Raw genomic sequence first — 20,909 nt, 5'->3', positions numbered from 1 at the left:
CAGGGACACAGGTGTGGGGCAAGGGGTCTGCATCATGCAGGGAGGGGATGGAATACCCACCAAAGAGTCTCCATCAGGGGAAAGACATGGTCTCAGTGCATTTTAGAAAGATTACCATGGCCACACTGTGGGAGTGGTGGGAAAGTGGGAGGAAGAGCAACTCCTCTTGAGGCAGGGAGCCCGGTCAGAAGGATGGCCTAATACCAGGGACGTGGGGGAGGCTTGCAAGGCTGTACAGGTAACTGAAGGGATAACCCTGTGGTGAGCTGGACAGCTGACTGGTTTTCTGGAATTCTGGGAGCTGGTTATTAAATACGACCACTATTAAAAATAAAGTTGTGGGCACCTGGGGGGCTCAGTGGTTGTACATCTGCCTTTGGCTCAGGTTGTGATCCCGGAGTCCTGGGATCGAGTCCCACATCGGGCTCCTGGTGCATGGAGCCTACTTCTCCCTCTGCCTGCGTCTCCGCTTCTCTCTCTGTGTGTGTCTCATGAATGAATAAATAAAAAAAATCTAAATTTTTTTAACAATTTATAATTAAATAAATACTCAAACTTATCACTTCCTAAATCTTTCACCGTCAGCTATTCACTGTTATCTATCCGCTTGAAGGTATCTACATCCATCACATCTGTCCGGTGGACACGACGGTATGCTGTTGTGGCGGGGGTGGGGGTGGGGGTCACAGCCGGTAGGTAGCCTGAAACTTGCTATTGGTCCACGGAAGTATTTACACCAAGGAAATCGGCAAACGTTGCAGGTGGAGTTTTTTCTTTTCAACACACGGTGGATGAGTCACCATCTTCTAGAGATAAAGAACAGGAAGGAAACCCATTCATCCTTCCAGGCTCCATGTGGGAGCCTTCTCCAACCTTCTCCTCTGGAGCTTCCTGACAACCAGGACTCCTTCCTCATAGCGTCGATCTCTCACAACCCACTGATGTCTGCCTTCCCTTTCACGATGCGAGCATCTCGATTCTTCTGTAGGCAGAGCTCAGCCCAGAGTAGAGCTCATGCTGCGCCTGTGAGTGAGTGAGTAAAAGTGGCTTCACTTTTTTACATTTATCTCTCTTGGGCCTTTGGCGTGAGCCCTCCGTCACTAACGGGCAGAACGTTAAGCTCACGATAGGCCCCAAACTGCTTTCCATCTGGGAAGCAGCCCGATGCTCAAGTGACATTTCACGTAAATGTGTGTCCCACTTGATGTTGAAACGTCTACTGAGGAACTATGTGGAAAAAGACCACTTTGGGAAGAAAGTGCTTCGAAGGCGACGTGATGGCCCACTGAGCTGAGGAAAATGTGCCTGGGGAGGGAGGACCCACACATCAAAGGCATTCTGAAGGACGATTTGAAAGGAGAGCCACATGTCCAGATCACCTTGGGGAAAGCTGTCTTTGTAACTGATCTGAATCAAGGGCAAGAGGGCACAAGGACATCAGATTTGTTTGAAGAGAATAGCATCCTGTTAGTCTTGGAAAATAATTACATGAAACCACCAAAGCACCACTTCCTCCCTTCCCCCATGTACCCTCCATGCCAAGTAAGACTCTGTACATCAAAGAGTCTCTGAGCCCTATGCTCACCCTTGAGTCACCTCAGTTAACCATTTGAGGGCAAGTGCTCAGAACGTTGAGTGAGGGGGTGGAAAGAGCTCCCAGCCCCTCCCTTGAGGTTCCACTGTGTCACCGTCCTCTGGGGCTCATTCCTCCAGGCTTGGGCAGTTTTTCTAGAACCCAAGAGTCAGGGACCCAAGCTCATGGGCTAACTCCACCAACCACCATGGGAGCCTGGGAAAATAATGTTAAAGTTTTTGCCCCTTCTGGTTGTTCCCTTGGTCTGTAGGCCTCACCTGGCTGTAGGGAGGTCCAGGGAAGTGAACTGCCGTAGATTCCAGAGCTGTGAGCTGCTGTTCTTGGCTTTACTGATGACATTTCTAGTGTCTGGGTCCCCTATCATTTCACATGAGAAACCTAAGGCCCAGAGATGTGAAGTGACTTGATGAGGTCAAGGGCCTGATAGGTGGGTCTGTGGGTGGATCCCATGCCCCTTCTGTTAGAAAATGCATTCGACTCTGGGTGGCTTTTCTTGTTGACTCTTACTTATCAGGCTCATGACAGGTTAAGTCATCTAATAAGAGAAATCCACTGACACTCATTTTGCTACGAATTTCCATCCAGAGAGTACAGACATGCCCACACACCCCCAACCTGTACCTTGTGCCACTTGGTTTGAGGATGAGTAGAAGTTCACACTCTTTTAGCAGAGCCACGTGAACTAGGGGAGTGCATGCTTCCTCTCTCTCCCTGGTTTAATACACTATAAAATTGAATTTTGCATATCCTGTTCCTTCTGTACATTGTGCACTCAGGACCTCAGCTCTCTGGATAACCTGACCTTACACGGACCTCAGCCACCCCCAAGGCAGCCAGTGTCTTGTCCTTCAATGTCTCGCCCTTGCCCTGGGGAGGCATATCATTTCCCTGCTAAACCTTCCCAAGCATCTCCTTGGGACCAGAGGTGCCCACATTAGCACTGGCTGTGTTCGCTTGCACACTGACTGGTTTTGCAAGGCAGACAATGAGCTAGACACAGAGCTGATGACTGCGCTACACTCCAGCGAGTGCCCGGAGGGCCAGCAAGCCCTTCAATGGAGTGCAGAGCCTTCGAGTGTCCCGTCTCCCACCAATGCCACCCTGTGTGTTCCACTGTCCCTTCGGCCCAGCAACAGAGTTGGCCCTCAATAAATGTGTATGTGTGAATACATTCCCGAGTCGTCCCCACCTTGCCAGCTTTCCTCATTCATTCATTCATTCATTCATTCATTCATTCATCCACTCATTCAATTATTCTTTCATTCAACTTTTGTTGAGTGCCTATAACATTCCAGGCACTGTACTAAGTACTGAAAGTATAGAGACGCGTTAGGTACACACCCTGCCTCAAGGAACCTCCTTCCAACAGGGGAGACAGAGCCATCACCTTGCAATGACTTGAGTGCAACAGTGGAGACATGATGAGGCATCCAGGAGAGCAGGCCTGGTGGATGGGAGGCTCAGGGTATCTGAGGGGTGGAGGAGGGATTGAGAAAGGCCCCCCTGGATGGGGGAGGCCAGGAAGTCCCCCCAAGGTAGGAGCACTGAGCAACGGTGTCTGCAGCAGATTGGCCCTGAAGGTCCACGGGGGGACATTGGTCTTTTGAGAACAGATGCTGTCTTCTCTTTCAGTGCAGCTTTCCACCAAAGCTTCTTGCTCTGGCTTCTGGGGTGACACTTAGATCAGGGACAACACTTGGCTCCTGAGTTTGACCTATTGGCTCCCTGATCCCTTTCTTTCCTTTGCCAGCATCTTCCAAGTAGGCTCAAGAAAGTAGGACCTCTGGGCGGCCCCAATGGCTGAGCAGTTGGGCGCTGCCTTCATTCCAGGGATGATCCTGGAGACCCAAGATTGAGTCACATGTCAGGCTCCCTGCATGGAGCCTGGTTCTCCCTCTGCCTGTGTCTCTGCCTTTCTCTCTCTCTCTCTGTGTCTGTCATGAATAAATAAATAAAATTAAAAAAAAAAGATAGGACCTCAATCTCCATCCTTGTCCTCTGGAGCCCATGGTCCCACCAGTGTAGCACGCAGAACACTGCTCCTCGTGGAAAGCATCTTACTACCCAGGGGACTTCAATAATCACCTGTGCTTCCTAAGGCAGAGTGGCCCTATAGTGCAGCTTTCAAACCCAACCCTCAGGACAGATTTTAAGGATTTTTAAAAACGCAGATGGTCTCCTGAGCAGGCTTCAGGTTCCAAAGAAATCAGAAGCCATTTAGAAATACTGTGGCTAGCACACAGAGTGTGCACACCTACTTCACGCCTGAAGAATTGCCCATTTCTTTACACCCCTTTTGATTACAAGTCCAGGATGGGCAGACTCAGGGCGAGTTCCTTCTGATGCTGAGTTCTTGTTAACGACCTCACAGAAGCATAAAGCCAAATGGGACTTGGATTTCATATTTGTTCACACTCTTGATTTATTGAGAGGGGAACAGAGGTCAAGGGAAGTTGGAGGTAGATCCTAAGGAAAGCAGCTAGTGGGGGACAGAACTGGAGCTCCGTGTCTTGTCTCTTATCCCCTGTGCTCGCCACCACATCTCACTCACTGGCTTCAGAGCAGTAACTTCTAATTCAACTGACCAGCTATGGTCAACTACATGACAAACACTGTGCCAGGTGTCGTGGGATGACACCAGTGAAGAATGCAGAGCCTTGGTCTTTGAGTAAACAGGGCAAAGGCTCCTGTTTGTTAAGCTCCTGTTTATTGCTGCCTGGCATCATTGCGGAGTAGGAGGATACGAGCATCTACAATCTCCAGAATGTTCCTTTGAAAAATGCTATTTGAACCAGGACATGCACATCATACTGAAGTGGGTGAGGACGCGGTGGAGAGTCCCTGATATACTCCGACTCTGGGACACGTTTGGAAACAAGCAACTCTTAAAATCACTCCTTCAACTACGATTTTGACCATGGCCCTTGCATTTTATGTCTAAGTAAAACAGAAATTTTTGAGTTCCTTTTTTTCTTTTTTTTTTTTCCACTTTCCTGGGGTGGATGTGATTGTTTAAAGCTGTGAGCTGTGAGCATTTTAAATGCATGCACATTCTCCCATGCTTACACTTTTACACACACACGTGCACACACCCACACATGCACACAAACGTACATGCGAGGAGCTTTCCTTTCAAGAAGGAGTAGCAACAGTCCGCACGCAGGCTTCTGCGCCATAAACTCTTCTTCAGCTAGATTATATGCAGGACAAGTGCTGACTTTCAATTTATACCTCTGACACGAGTCATCGGGTGCTTTGATTCTTAGTTTATTTGTCCTGTCTTCAGTAAAATGGATTGAATGCACAGTTATCCAACCATGACGTGGCGCCTTGATGTCTCCAATATGGGGCTGATGAAACCTGAGTGCCTGGCACTATCTTACAGGAATATAAAAATTTGATTTGGGCTGTAGCCAGCCCCCCTCCTGCCCTGGAACATGGGTGGAACATCTGGGGAAAGCACTCAAGTCATTGACTGCAGCCTTGGGTATTTGCCTAATACCTGCTCTATCAGAATCTGACTCCGCGCTTCCAGTTGGTCTCAGATGCAGCTTATATAGCTTATCACAGTAATGAATCTTGCTTTCATATCTCCCATCCCTTATCTTTTGAAGTATTATACAGAATTATGGCTTGATTTTTAAAAGCTCAGAATGAGATAACTGTATTAATTTCTAAATTAAAATTTCAGTTTTCCACACTCGCCCAGTTGCCATACCTTTCACTTCTCTTTCGGAGAGATTGTCTTTAGAGATGTCCTCCTAGAGCTGAAAGGGTTAAGCCCATCATCTGTGAAGGCTTCAGGGATTTTCTGAATGCTCTCTCATACTCTGTGCATAAATTCTGTGTGTTTATGAGCCTTTGCATATCCTTCTAGAGAGAAGGTCCACATTTTCACCAGAGATTTGGCCCCACGGGGTTAAAAATCTGTTGGAGAGAATGTTCCCTTGATTTGGCAACTAGAAAGGATCTGGGATGCCATATAATAAACATTCTCATTTCACAGATGGGGAAACTGAGGCCCAGAAAGCTGTTATTACTTTTCCCTGGGGCCAATGCAATAAGATAGTGACAAACAGGGACGCCTGGGTGACTCAGTGGTTGAGCATCTGCCTTTGGCTCAGGGTGTGATCCTGGGGTTCTGGGATTGAGTCCCGCATTGGGCTCTTCACAGGGAGCCTGCTTCTCCCCTCTGCCTGTGTCTCTGCCTCTCTGTGTGTCTCTTATGAGTAAATTAAAAAGAAAAAAAAAAGTGACAAACACCATGGGGGAGTCCAGGAGCAAAAATACAATTTTCTTTTAACCTGGAAGTCTGAGCACCTTTCATGGTTCTGGGAGAACCATGGCCATCTCTGTGCACAAGGAGCTAGGATGTTTGATGTGTTTGGAAAGGACCTTTTCCTCATTTGCCTTTTTTGGTAATTTCCCCCGGCAGCTGGGAGGTATCATAAGATACCCACAGGCCTGTTCAGAAAAACCCTGTTAAACTTCCCACCAGTGCCAATACCGAGTGCTGTTTTGGGCCATTAGGAATCGCCACCCCTCGGGCACCCACCCTGCCGTGAATGTGTGCGTGCCCTTGTACTCAAGGTGTGAGTGTGCCCGAGAATGCAACTGCAAAACATGCAGCAGGAGGCTCATAAAAGGGAACCAAGAGAAAAATATCTCAAGTTCCACTTTTGTTTAACACTTGGCTCCTTGGGGTTCTTAAAGACGGTATCTGTTTAAGGAATGTCTTCTTAAGCCTGGATGGGTGGCCTTACAAATGAGAGAACCCACTCGACCTTGCTTTCTTTTGCAAGATGTAAGCTTGGTGGAAATTTGAACACACTGGAGATGCGCTTCTCTGCCGCAGTCCCAGCAAGGGCTGTAATAACTGTTCCCAGACAGTGGCTTCTCATGGGGGGACCTTGATGGGCTGGCTTGGGAGCCCTGGCCTGGATCTCTGGAGAAGCTCACCATGCACACGGCCACTCCGCTCCACCAGAGACTGTGCCTTAGGAGAGCACAGGCTCAACTGCTGTTAGCCTGGTGGGCACTTCAGAGACCACAGAGCCCAAAGCTCAAATTTCCCCAGCTAAGTAAACTGAGCCACCGTGACTGGCTCAGTGGCAGGTCAGAGATGAAAGTCCCAAGCCTGGGGTCTTGCCCTAGTGTCGTCTTGATTAGTGATGTTGGCCTGCAGGAGGTGACACCGCAGGGTGAGCATCCGGGGTAGGGGAGGGCCACGTGGGGTGATCACCCTCTCAGTACTTCGGTTCTGTCAAACTCTGCAAAACTGACCCGAAGACGAAAGCAGTGGGCAGCGCCGAGGGTGATGTGCAGGCATGTGCCAAGAGGGGTCCCACTCAAGCTCCACGATAATTTAATGTTGTCATTTTACGGATAAGGAAACTGAGTTTTTGGGAAGTTAAGAAACTTTCCCACATGACACAATCCCTGAGTGGCCACGCTGGAGCTCTCAAGAGTGTGTAAGGATCGTGCTGCTCAGGACTCCCATGACCCTTGTCGGTCCTTAGTCCATCTGTCATCTCCTGGAACCCTCCTAAACCTCTCTGAGTTTCCTGTTTCTTGGAGCAGGATGTGTCAAAGGCTTTTGTTCCCACTCAGAAATGAGGTGATCTGCCCTGGGCCTGCGTTCCTGAGAACCAGGGCAGATGGCTCCCCACTAACCCCTCTGGTTGGGCTGGGGTTTGGCTGGTGGCTCTTTATATCCTCTGTGTTCCCCCGCCTCTTGGGCATCCCCTTTCAGCAGGGCATCAAGTGCTTGGACCAGGGGCCATTTATAGTGCTCTATAAATTGCTTTATAGCAATCTGACCACTATTCTTTATAACAATTTGCATTTTATTTCCAAATAAAATAACAGTTTGGGGTCCTTTCTCTTGTTTTCCTTTTTTTGGTTCATAGTGATTTGGTCCTGATTTTGTTATTTTGTTGTGTTGAGTTCACCAATCCCATGCCTCCTTTGGTCAATGGAACAAATAGGAGCATCTCCTAGTCAAACTCACATGGGGGTTCAGGGCTCAGGGCAGGTATGCTCTTCTTCCTCTCCTCTTCTCTCCTCCCCTCCCCTCCCCTCCCCTCCCCTCCCCTCCCCTCCCCCCTCCTCTCCTCTCCTCTCCTCTCCTCTCCTCTCCTCTCCTCTCCTCTCCTCTCCTCTCCTCCCCTCCTCTCCCCTCCCTCCCCTCCCCTCCCCTCCCCCTCCCCCCTCCCCTCTCCTCTCCTCTCCTTTCCTCTCCTCTCCTCTCCTCTCCTCCCCTCCTGTCTCCTCCCCTTCCCTCCCCTCCCTTCTTCTCTTCTCCTTCCCTCTCCTCTTTTCTGACTGTTAACAACACCAAACTGTGACCAACATCTTGGTTTATATTCAGTTATCCAAATGCTTGTGGTTGATCACTTGTGGGTGGCCTTTGTCACTCCCCAGATGTGATTCCCTGCCTTGGGAAGAATTGAGAGTGGTTTGGCAATAGGGGGAGATTTCTTCATGAACACATGTCTTGTATGCCATGGCCAGGAGAGGTAGAGGCGAGGGTGACACCACCCTGACCTCTTGGCAGCCTCTGTCACTCGCCCACTTGCCTGTATCTTGCATTCACTTAGATCCCTGACTAACGGGTGGGAGGGCCCCGGACCCTGGGAGGAACAGAAACCAGAGATCTGGGCTTGTCAGGACCCTCCCTGTTAACCTCAGAACTGCCAGGGTGTCTTCTTGGTTTCCTGTCACTTGCCAGAAGGAGTGGGATTTCAGCTGGTTTCTCAATGGGGCAGATACAATGACCTTTGGGTGGGTCTGACTCAGGTTGGCTCAGCGGGAATGTGCCCAATGTTTGGGCTCCCCTAGGGCCTGCTTACATCACAGGAAGGTCAGGGCCACCTGGTGGGCTTGCCCTTCTCTGATGATGACAGTGGAAGAGAGGGCCAGTGGTGGAGGGAAGGGCCCAGCTTTGCGGGGAGGCTGGGGTTCTAGAAAGCTTGCATCCTGTAGGCTTTGTTGTCAGGGTTGTGGAGTGTCACCCTACTGCCCCCTCTGGCTTTGGGGGCTATGGTCAGGCCCCCAAGTCTCAAGGCTGTTCTGGAGAAGCCTCACTGTTTAGCCCAGGGCCCAGCTGGTCAGGGAGGAAGCTCATGAAATGGGGAGGGTGTGGGAGAGGTAGACAGTGATTTCAGCCAAAAGATACTGCCATCTACAGAATTTAGGTTTTTTTTTACCCTAAAGCAAGTTCAAAATGCTAACCAAAGTCAAGCCTTCTCGGTAGCTAATGATAGAGAATGTGACCCTTCAATTCACAGAAAATGATGTACTTTAAACATGGGAGAGGGGATTATAATAAAAAGAGAGTAACCTCCTGATTCACAGCTGGTATTCTTTGGAAGGATCTGGAACATTAAAACAACTTCATAATTTCTGTTATTCCACAATAAGAATTGATACATCAGTGCTCTGTATTTTAGTCCTTAGCACGCATTCATAGGTCTGGGGTTCCTACCCCTTTTCACCAATGGGGAAACAGAGTTGTAGGGAGCTTAAGTAAAAGACGCCCAGGCAGGACAGAGCCACAGGTTTATTGAGGGGATGGGTCCTCGGGTCTCTCTCCCTAGTTCTCTTTTTGGGGGAGTCATCCACACAGAAGCCCCCAGGGCAATTCTTTGCACAGAAGGAGTGCATGTTGGCCCCCGTCCTCATGCAGGTGGTGCTGACCTCTTGTTTCACGGGCATGAGGACTCTGTGAGACAGAGCTTGCTTCTTTCCTGATCCTGCTTTGCTAGAGCGGAGCCCCAGAGGGTGGACAAACTTGCTCCAGCAGGGCCACTTCCTGGTCCCTCACTCTTGATCCCCAGCAAAGCCTTCTGGTTCTAAGCCAGGGCTCTGCCCACCTGAGCGCACGGCCCAGGGGCGTGGGCACCTCCTCCGCAGAGCACCATCTTCAGAATTGTGCACCTGCATCACTCCCAACAGGTTCACCGTAATTTCCCCTTGCCTGCTTGAGAAAAGAATATGGTGTCTTCACATCTTTTTCTCAGATCTGTTGTGTTGCGTTATATCCCAACATCTTCCTCCAAAATTTTAGGAAAAAAAAACCCTGGTCAGTGGGATACTTGGAACTCCTTTCTGCTCCATCTTGGGCCTCCTCTCTTTGGCATGGAACCCCATAACTGGCCAGAAGGAATAACAAAGGAGTTGTTTGATGACTTCACGTGTTCATGCCACACTTGGTGATGCTATTGTGGGAGGACGGAGGGTCCTGGGAAATGTAAAATAGTTGTGATCCTGGAGGTGGTTCAGTGAGGTGGGTAAGAGGGTGGCACCTACCATGTGTTAGGATGCAGAGTGTGGAGGAAAGCAAACTGTCAAGTTGCTGGGTGGGATGAGATTTTGAAATGTTCATTGAGGTTTCCTCTTTCACCCCATATTTCTTAGTTCCTTTTGTTGTTTTTCCCATTCAAATAGGACCTTCCTGTGTACTACCTCAGGTGAGAGAGCAAGAGCAGAAAGAAGAGAACAAAGAGTGGTCCCATTTGGCTGCCCAGACCACTCTCCAGAGGATGCACCCACACCACTTTGGTGAGAGCCTGGCTCCTAAGGCTCATAATGGATATGTTTGCTGGACGTCACCTTCTGCGGCCAGGAACTGCCTCGCTCAAGGTTATATGCCCACGGATGGCGCCCATGCTCTTAACTGACCAAGCAGGAATACAAAAGCTCGGCCCCCTCACCCAATTCGAGCCAAACCTGATGGGCTATTTCAATTCCAGAGCACCTCTTAGGGTTGGCTAGGGGTGTCGTCCCTTGCAACCCCATTGTGAGTTAGCTTTTCCTACTGAAAAATCCTGTCTGTCTCTCAGGAACCTCTCAGGAAGGTTGATAAACCTGATAAACCTGATAAACCTTCTGCATGCAATTTTCCATCTCACACCGTTCCCAGGAAACCTCTAAGGCAGTTGACACAGGACTTGGCTGTGAAAAAGTGGACTCTAAATGGAAAATTGGAGATGAGTACAAGGCCGGCTAACAGCAAGGACCCTGTCACTGGCGGGGAGTGGAGCCCAGCTGGCTCTGGAAAGGCTCTTGGAGGTCCATGGTACAGGGCAATGGTGGCTGAGTGCTCCTCTGGTTGAAGAGAGCAGGAGGCTCAGGGGAAGCTCACTGGTTTAAGGCAAACTGTGAAGGTCCAAGTACCTCCTTGGCGGCATATAAGAAAACTCCAATGTTCTCCAGCTGGAAAGCACGTCAGCTGGATCAGCAGTTGTAATCTTGATTATAGCAGAGTTTTAGAGAAGGTGAAATTTCTAGGCCTCCAAAGTCAGGGTCCTAATAGGGAATAAGTGGGACCCCAATGCTTGAGGATGCATACTTGGACATTGAGAACCGTGCACCCTTATGTTCCCTAGAATCCTCCAGGCCTGCAGAGGTGCCTTATCCCATGTAGAAGATTGTTGATTCCTCTTTCTTAGAAATCCTACAGAAGCCTCAAATAAGGCAAGTATCTTATAAGACAATACTTGCCCCGTTAGAATCCAGCCCCATCTTCCTTCCTGGCAAGCAGATAAATGACAAGGGCCAAATCTCAGGACAGTGTGACTGAATCTGAGTCAGGCAGGCTAAGGAAAGGTGGCTATATGGCAAAGGAGCTGCAGGATCTAGCTAATATGTCCCAGAAGAACCAAGAGGGTAATCATAGGATTGAGTCAAAGAGTATAAAGTTGAATAGAGAGAATTTAGTGACAAGGGAGCACTCTGCCTTGGCATAGGACTTCACATCTTGGTCAGAAGCCCTGGAAGCAATGCTGACACTCTGCTAGGATGGTGCTTGAAAACTCAGACCCACACTCAGACAGATGGTGGAGGAAGGGACCGAACAGCTCCAGGAGTGGTCGTGTTATAATGGTCATGTTCCTGAAATGGCTGGAAGACTTGCTGGTTACAAAGGAGTGAATGGTGGAAAGTGGCGCCAGCATCATCAAGAAGTTCAGGAATGGCTATGTTCTGTGGGCCAGAGCTGATGATAGATGTGGGATCACAGGATGAGTTCTTGGGGGCAAAAGGGATGATAGAGGTCAAGTGTTGTATTCATCATCAGAAGGAAGGTGTAGGCAAGGATCCCACTGAGAGGCAAGACCAGTGGAGCTCTCAGAGAGTATCTTGCCCAGCAGTGAGCTAAGGAGATGGTCAATAGACATATTGTCCCTCGAAGTGAGACAGATTGGTAGCCCTCGAAGTGAGCCCAGATTGGTTAATTTATACAATGAAAAGAAATCAAATAGGGTGATTGAGAGAGTTAGCAAAAACCACCCCAGTAATAGTCATGATATCTTGCCTAATTGAGCTAATTCTCAGACCCAGAAACCATGGACTGAAGGGGAAACAGAGTTTCTCCCTGGACCCCACAACATCACAGCAGGTGTTTTCATCAGTACTTCCCCCAGTTCTTCTCCAAAGAGACCCAGGCACTTTGTGCAGGCAAATTCACATTAGGGAAATATCTAAGCTTTTTGAGGATTATTGAACTGACATTGAGACTTGGGTACCCAAAGTGCCACCATGGCCCCTCTGTTGGAGTAGAGACCAGAGTCAGCTAATGAAAGGTATCTTGGCTTAGGTCCAACTCCCAGTCTCTGAACCTACTGGTGGTCATTTCCCTCCAGTACAACCAGGAGTAGATATATTCGGTCTTCAGCAGAATCTGCCCATTGTTTCCTTTGCTTAGAATAAAGAAATGTTGAAGTTTCTCCCCACCTTTTCCCCACAAGGTAGTAAGTCATAAATATGATCACATGCCATGTTGAGGCAGGAATGCTGGGGACGAGTGCTACCCTCAAAGCCAGAGAACATGGGGGTTGTGGTCCTTGTCACAGCCCCATTTAATTTGTCAGTCTGGCCCCTATACCAACTAGATGAACCATGATAGAGGACAGAGAACCTCCACAAAGTGAATCAAGTAGTAGTTCCCCTAGCAGCTGGTCTGCCAGAAGTGGTTGTTTGTATGATTGGTTGATTAGTTTTTACTAGGGAATATTAACATAGTCTTTGGTCTATGGAAGGAAGACATTGGTTTGGGAAATGTGTTCTTTTCTATCCCTGAGAAGAAGATCAGTAGCAATTCAGATTCACCTAGAACAAAGGATACATCTATAGTCCTGCTCCAGAACCATGTTAACCCTCCATTCTTTGCCCTGTTAATAGTCTTAAGCCACCTGGACTATCTGGAAATTCCAGAATGTCACATTTATCCATAGCACCAATGCTCATGCTAAATGGATCAGATGAGCAAGAAGTAGGAAGTCAGTTGGAGGCCTTGGTAAAACACATACACATTAAAGGCTGGGAAATCAACCCTATGAAGACTCCAAGGCCTCCCATATCAGCGACATTTGTAGGGATCCAGAGACTTGGGGTTTTCTGGGATAGCCCCTCCAAAGTAAAGAATGATTGTATCTCATGCCTTCCACCATTAACAAAAAGAACAGTGCTTAGTAGGCCTCTTTGGATTTGTAGATGGCATGTTCTGCCCCTGTAAATACTGCTTTGACCCATTTTTCTGGGTGACATGGGAGGCTGTCATCTTTGAGTAGGATTCAGGAAGAAAAGCATCTACAGCAGGTCAGGTGGTGATGTAAGTGACCCTGCTGTTTGTGTCATACAACCTGGCTGACCCTGTGGTCCTCACTGGGAGCAACAGTGTGGTGTGGTAGATTTCTATGGTACCACAGAGATGTATGATGGGGAAAGACACGTGGAGCTTATGGCAAGCCCTGGGTGAGTCACGAGTTAATTACTGGCATTCTGGAGAAAGGCCATCTTATCAGGAGCAGAAAGGCATGCATCATTTGAAAAGTAGCTCTCAGTAAGCTTCTCGGCCCTGGTAGGTAGAGTTGGAGCTTATTACCACGGGATGTTAACTAGCTACATGGCCGGGTTGGGTTCTGTGAGGCTCACTGACTTAAAAGATTGGGTGGACTCATGATAAGGGGAAGTGGGATATCCAGGCCTGGGCATAAGCAGGGTCAGAGTGAATGAGGAAGTTGCACAGTTAGCTGGGCCCCTTATCATCCACTACTGTTTTCTGCTATTTTTCTCTCAGCTCATACCAATGGTCCCCTATGGGGCCCTGTGACTTGATTTGTTGCTTGTGTGTCAAAAATGGGCTGCAGGTTAGACCATTCAGGGATGGACTTGAAAGATGGCAGTCAATTAGAAATAACAAATACCCACCATTTGCATTGACGTGGATGGAACTGGAGGGTATTATGCTGAGTGAGATAAGTCAATCAGAGAAGGACAAACATTATATGGTCTCATTCATTTGGGGAATATAAAAATAGTGAAAGGGAATAAAGGGGAAAGGAGAAAAATGAGTGGAAAATATCAGAAAGGGAGACAGAACATGAGAGACTCCTAACTCTGGGAAACGAACAAGGGGTGGTGGAAAGGGAGGTGGGCGGGGGGTGGGGGTGACTGGGTGATGAGCACTGAGGGGGGCACTTGATGGGATGAGCACTGGGTGTTATGCTATATGTTGGCAAATTGAACTCCAATAAAAAAGAAAAAGAAAGATGGCAGTCAGAAGAAATCCTCTAGGGCACATATCTGGGTAGGTCATCTGGTCCTCCACTTTGTAGGGAAGGAGAGATGACCTAAGATAAGAAGATGTGCCATGTGACACTCATGGCAAAGTGCATGAGCAGGGATGAATATTCTGGAAAGAGAAAGATTGGCATTTGGGAGACAAGAAGAAGTTTGAAAATGGACTTTCAGGAGTGAGCACAGTGTGAAGATGCACGTATCACATGGTCATGCCCAGCAAAGTGCGTTCACCATGGAAGAGGTAGCAATCCAACAAAGAGAACGACTCAGCCAGTTGACACCAGCCAGCCTGTCCTCAGCCACCCCCGTGCAAGTACAAGGGCCGTAGTGGCAGACACGAAGGCTACATGTCAGCCTATTGGCATGAGCTTCCATTCACCAAGGCTACCTAAGTATGGTTGTTGCTGAACGTGCCTAATCTGCTAGCAACAGAGACGAGCCGCGGAGTGCCCAGTGCTAGTAACAGGTGTCTGGTAAAAAACTGACTACAGGGATCTCTTCTACTGTCTACAGATGAATCTTGACTGGGATCATTAGACAGTCTTGGTACAGATTTGCCTTTTCTGCCTGCAGGGCCTAAGCCAGCACCGCTGCCCACCAACACAGGCTTCCACGTCATATCAGTTCAGGTCAAGGGACCTGCTTTATCACAATGGGGGTTCAGCAGTAGGCACATGATCACGAGAGCCACTGTTTTCATCACAAATGACACCACCTAGAAGCTTCCAGCCTGCCAGAGATGTAGAAAGTAGCTAAGGTTCCAGATTAGAGCTAATGGCTCATGAGTGTGGAGCATGACCCTCCAGGAGCAGAATGCCATGTCGACGATGCTGTGCCCCTGACACGTAAAGTGCACGGCTCTGAGAACCGGAAGATGGGAGTAGGAGGCTTCCTACCCACCCTTGCTCCCAGTGACCAACGGAGGGAACTGTGCTTTCTGCCCCTACCATATTAGGCTCTGTGGCTTCTGGGGGTGTGGGGAATATTCCTACCAGAGGACACAGCAAGACCCTTACTGAATTTTATTTTACGCCCAACACCTTGTCACTTGGAGTTTCTCCTGACAGTTGACAGTGGGCCAGCAGGAGGCATAACTGACCCTAATCATTGGGGGAGGTAGGGTTGTAGATGCACAAGGAGGCCAAAGGAGGTGTTCGGTGCTCCGAGGTTGTCCTGGGGAGTCTCTGGGCGCTCCTAATGCTTGGTTTTAACTGCAGGTGGACAAGTACAGGAGTCGTGTCCTGAGAAGGGAGTGATAGCCAGGGGTTCCGACCCTTCGGAGGTGTCTGGGTCACCTACCCGGCAACTGCCTAGACCACCAGAGGTGCAGCTGAAGGAGCCGGGATCTTGAAGTTACGGTGGAGGAGGGGATGACAAGCGTCAGTCACAGCCTGAGATCAGCTGTGCAGTGGGGGTTACTATGGAGCCTGACAACCTTCTTTTCTTTTCTAAGTTTCCAGGTACCCGGTCCCTCCAAAATCCTGGAGGAACTTCCGTGCTGGGGCAGCCCCATGAGAAGAAGTGAGGGAATCCGTGGTGTGGACCGCAGCAGGCACCTGGGGCTCTACTCAGACCTCTCTTCCGGGCCAGGGCACTCACCACTCGCTGCCTCGCCGGGAACTGCCCTCGATCACAGGGAAGCACCCCACTCGGGGCTCCCTCACCTCTTGAGCACGTTCCATGTCCAGTGAGTCCCATCACTGGCTGACCTGGGGGTGTCAAGGCCCGGCCTGCTGGCCTCCGCTTGGGAGAGATGTGGGAAGGCGTCCCAGCTCCCGAGCTCTGCAGATGGCTGAGGTCCAGCTGTCACCTTGTTGGGAGTCATCCCCTCCTGCTGCCCAATTCCACCCCCTGCCCCTTCCCCCAAAGACACGTCTTTCAAGAACGCTCCCAGGCGAGCCCTCTTGCTGCAGCTCTGCCTCTCAGACTCTTGTTTCCATGGAACATGCTGGGTTTTCAGTTCCAAAGCCAAGGGCTTTAGGATATTGGAAACTCATGGTATATATAAGGTTTGGGGGAAAAAACAAGTAAAAGTAACAATAGCTTCTCCCAAACCAAGCCAAAACAAAACAAATAATAAAATTAGGGCAAAAATGTTTCCCAGTAAGTTTTTTGTATTATTATAACGTAACCCTGTCTATCCCCTAATGGTGTTCTTACTTTAAAATCTACTCCCCCTCCCACCCCCGCCAGTATTAACAAAACTATTCTGGTTTTATTGGTAGCATTTGCCTAAAAATCTATGAATTTTATTTTAGTTAATGTTAATCTAGGTAGAAGGCTTATTTTTCATGATTCTTTCTTTCTTTCTTTCTTTCTTTCTTTCTTTCTTTCTTTTCTTTCTTTCTTTCTTTCTTCTTCTTTCTTTCTTTCTTTCTTTCTTTCTTTCTTTCTTTCTTTCTCTCTCTCTCTCTCTCTTTCTTTCTTTCTTTCTTTTTCTTTCCTCCCTCCATTTAAAAAATTTTATTTATTTATTTGACAGGAAAAGAGAAAGAGAGAGCGTGTGCACAGGCAGGGAGAGGAGCAGAGGGAGAGGGAAAGCAGACTCCCTGCTGAGCAGGGATCCACGTGGGACTCGATTCCAGGACCCTGAGATCATGACCTGAGCTGAAGGCAGATGTTTAACCGACTGAACCACCCAGGCTCCCTTTCATGACAAATTCTTGAAGGTGTCTCCCGCTCCCAGCCCTATGTTCTCGGCACCGCGCTGGTCTTCTGTGGAGCTGGGTGCAGGGCCTGCTCCCCTCACCCTCACAGGGGGCTGGGGTCCTTTGGGCTCCCAGCTCTGAGGACAGAGGGTCTCCTGTCACACTCTCCACTTGTAATGGGACATGGGTGTTTCATAAAGGCCATGAAGACGAAAGTTCACTGGATTTGCGCTCAAGGCAAAAGTGATTTCATTACTATGCTTCTCACTTCCAACTTCCCCTTAGACTTTGGCTTGATAATTCATAAAGGTGTTTTTAAGAATGAAAAATATATATATATATATATATATATATATTCAGAGTTCTTGGCTGTTTCCAAGATTTTGCCTGAATGCTTGGCCTGTCATGTTACTGGAAACAAAACTCCTCAAAGTACATATTTTTTTAAGAAAGAAATTATTAGTAATGGTGGAATTATATCATCCACTCACTGTGCACATGCAGAGAACTTGTTTAGCGTATTCCATGATGGAAATATCCACTTTACCATTGGCATGACAGATTACAGGATTCTAGAGCTCCATCCTGTTCATTTTAATTCACTTCAGAAGACAGAGGGAGAGAGAGAGAGAGAGAGAGAGAGAGAGAGAGAGAGGGATATCCTTCGCTATTTATTGGATGGGTGCATGTTACTAAACAGATTTAATAATTGATTTGCATTATACAGTCAAGATAATAAATTTGCAAATAGATGAAAGCCGCTTACACGACTGTTTCATGGAATAAATACGTAAGATGTGAATATTTATGATGGTAAATCAGATTAAGTTGCTGAACACTTTTCTCATCTGTCACCGATGATGCAAAGCTCGAGGAGTAAGCTATCAAGTTTTTGTAGTGTGTTTTGATTCAATATCAATAAACGAATCACATTTTCACCGCTATAAACTAGTTCATCAAATGGGGGAGGCAATGCAAACAGCCTTCTCTGGAAACATATGGTGAGCAGTGTAGGCTTATGAAAATTGTGTCGTAGTTCAACATTTAAATTAAATAAGACCTCCAAAGGCTAAGAAATGATAACAGATTTTATGGCGCTGATGATAAAGCTTCATGTTGATTAAAAAAAAAAAAACAAAACAAAACCAAAATTATGAAACTCAAAACTAAGTTTTAAGGTCTCCAAACTGTCCCCGAAGAACCTTGAGTTTGTTGTGCTCATTAGTGTTTTAGGACTGTCCTTCCTGCTGTCAAAGTTCTAAAAATAGGCTTTGCCTTTAGGATTCTTTTCTTTTTCAACAAAATACAGGTGTGACATTTAGGACATTTTTTTTTTTTTTTTGCTAGGGAACATACAAGAAAACCCAGCTCTTCTTTTATTCTCCTTCTGCCCGGGTCCTGCTGACGCTCCCACTTGGAAGTGGAGGGTGCACGGAGGGAGCATTCGGTGGGAACCTGGGACCTTGGGGCACGAGGAGATGGATGCTGGTTGAGTCTTGCAGCTGGTAGGTGGTGAACCCCGTTTCTGCTCAGTCAGGTGGCAATTCTCCCGACTCTGCCTCCACCCTTTCCTTCCCCATCGCTGCCCTCTGAGCCAGTGGCCCCAAGTTGCCCTGAGCTGCTGGAAGCTCACGTCATTGCACCAGGAGCTGCCCCCCTCCCTCCCTCTCTCCCTCCCTCCCTCCCTCCTGTGGACTCTGCGAGGCCAGTGTCCTGGACTGAGTGCGTCCCGGGTTGCCCTGCGGATTTTCCTGCCGGCCCACAAGGGCTTCTCCCTACGAGGTTCTTCAGTTTCGGGTGGGCTCTTTCCATCAGCCCCTGAAATCTGCTGAAGCAAAGCCTGGGCCCCACCAACCGCCCCTCTGGCCCCTTGCAGGAGCCTGAGGGACCGTCTCTACTCCGCCTCCCCTCCTTAACCTGCTCCGGGCCAAGCTGGGGTGAAGCCCATTTTCTAGGAAGCTCCTTTGTCATCCACGACCCCTCATCTCAGCAAACCCAGCAGTCAGCGCTCTGTCCCTCGGGACCCTATATCACAGGGCCCTTTCACACACAGATCCCTCCCCCTTTTTGGGGGGATGCTCACACCACTGCGCTTGTGCGCTGCAAATAGCCTCCCGCCTGCTGCCGATTCCCAGGCATCGTTCGCGATTCCTGGTGTTCATTCCCCGCGGCTGCTGCAAGAAACTGCCCCAAACCTAGTGGCCCAAGCAGCTGGAGCTTATGCTCTGACAGTTCCGCGGAGTCCGAGTCCAACACGGATCTCTCTGGGCTGAAATCAAGGTGTGGACAGAGCTGCGTTGCTTCTGGAGGCTGCTGGGGAGAACGTGCTCCCTTGCATCGCCCGGCGTCTGTAGGTCACCCACACTGCAGGACTCGTGACCCCTTCGCCCACCTTCAAAGGCAGCAGCTCGGCATCTTCTCTCCTGCACCACCCCTGCTTCTGTTCTTGCATTTCTCTCTGACTCTGCCTCCCTCTGATAAGGGCCCTTGTGATTGTGCTTGGCTCACCCAGAAAACCCAGCTGGTCTCCCCATCTCAACATCCTTACCTTCATCACATCTGCAGCATCCCTTTTACCACCCCATGAGATGGTATATTCACTGGTTGTGGATGAGTAGGACGTGGGCATCTTTGGTGGTGGGGGTGCTTATTCAGCTCCCTCTCCCTTCTCAGGTTCACCTCTTAATTTTGGAGAACCCCAAACTTGGCCCTTGGTCTGCTTCTCTTCCCATCCACACTTCTGAGAAGATCTCACTGAGTTTTCCATTGCCATCTTTAAGCTGATGACTTCCAATTAATATTTCCCGTCTTGGACTCACCTCTGAGCTCCAGGTTTGAATCTGCACCCAATCTGTCTACCTTGTCCATCCGACAACTCCCTTGGAGGTTTAATAATGATTTCAAGTTTGCTATAGTCACAAAACACTCTTTTATTTCTCCCCTAAACCTGTTTTTGTTGTTCCCAAGACTCTTTTAGTAAATGGCTCTACCGTCTGTTTTGTTGTCCAGATCAAAAACCCAAGAGTCATTCGGGAGTCTTCTCTATTTTAGCCCCTCCCACGACTAACCGAATGGCGACACATTCCCGCCATCATCATTCTATTCCAGACTCCACCGTGGCCAGCCCTGGGCTTGGGAAGTAGCGTCCTCACTAGTCCACTCCATCCCTCTCCCTCTCTGGTCTACCTTCCACCTAGGAGCCAATTTGCAAAACAACATTTTTATTACAAAGTATTTCAAGCAATCCAAAAAACAGAACAATAAAATGGATGTCCAGGTGGTCCCCGCCCAGGCATGACCATGTTAACATTTTGCTTCATATATTTTTTCAAGAAGTGAAAGGTCATATGTTTGTGAAATCTTCTGTTTACCCCTCTTTCGTCTGTTCCCCTTCCTTGTTCCACGTCCTGGACGACACTGCCATCCTGCAAACGTCGCGTGCCCTTCCTCCTGTGCATCTATATTGTACCACGTATATGTATTCATAAATGATGAGTCGTATGGTGTGATGTGTCTCTATGTTTTACCGAAGTGTCTTCCATTTTACAAAATGTTTCTGTTGCTTGACTTTTTTACTGTTTTATTGGAAATGTATTCATGTTTAGAGGCATAGATTTAGTTCATTCATTTTATTTATTTATTTTAAGGTTTTACTTATTTATTTAGAGAGAGCACCCCCAGGAGGAGCGGCACTGGGAGAGGCAGGGAGAGAGTCTCAAACAGACTTTGTGCTGAGTGCAGAGCTGACATGAGGCTCAATCTCATAACTCTGAGATCATGATCTGAGCTGAAATCAAGAGTTGGATGCTTAACCGACTGAGCCACCCAGGTACCTCAGTTCATTGATTTTAATAAGAGTTTAATAATAACTAATTCAATAAAATAAGCATAGGTATATCGTTATATGAACATAGCACAATAAGGCAAATTGTTTTCCTATTATTAGGGATGCACTAACAAAATTTTGCTAGTGAACGACTACAACAGTGAACATCTATGTGCATAGGTCTTTTCACATGTGTATGAAAAATTGTTGTATAAAAGTTGTAAATATTAAAGTAGGTCAGCTTATTGATCTTTTTGTC

General features: G+C 48.2%; 1 long non-coding RNA gene across 24 annotated transcripts in view; it reads left to right on the top strand.

The window, feature by feature from the left end:
• The window catches only part of LOC112664878 (uncharacterized), a 264,434-nt gene that overhangs the window by 217,132 nt on the left and 26,393 nt on the right, over nucleotides 1-20,909 (top strand). For 21 of the 24 annotated variants that reach the window (XR_007403044.1, XR_007403038.1, XR_007403050.1 and 18 more), the window contains 5 exons: nucleotides 10,043-10,237; nucleotides 15,630-15,863; nucleotides 16,659-16,845; nucleotides 18,172-18,329; nucleotides 19,498-20,653. This is a non-coding gene — a long non-coding RNA (uncharacterized LOC112664878). The remainder of the gene's footprint in view (nucleotides 1-10,042; nucleotides 10,238-15,629; nucleotides 15,864-16,658; nucleotides 16,846-18,171; nucleotides 18,330-19,497; nucleotides 20,654-20,909) is intronic. The other 3 variants (XR_007403035.1, XR_007403040.1, XR_007403036.1) reach the window with 3 other exon arrangements.

The sequence above is a fragment of the Canis lupus genome, chromosome 17, assembly GCF_003254725.2.
Source record: "Canis lupus dingo isolate Sandy chromosome 17, ASM325472v2, whole genome shotgun sequence".
Classification (NCBI taxonomy): Eukaryota; Metazoa; Chordata; class Mammalia; order Carnivora; family Canidae; genus Canis; species Canis lupus.
Note: the sequence above shows the minus strand (reverse complement) of the source record. Positions and strands in the feature narration are given on the sequence as shown.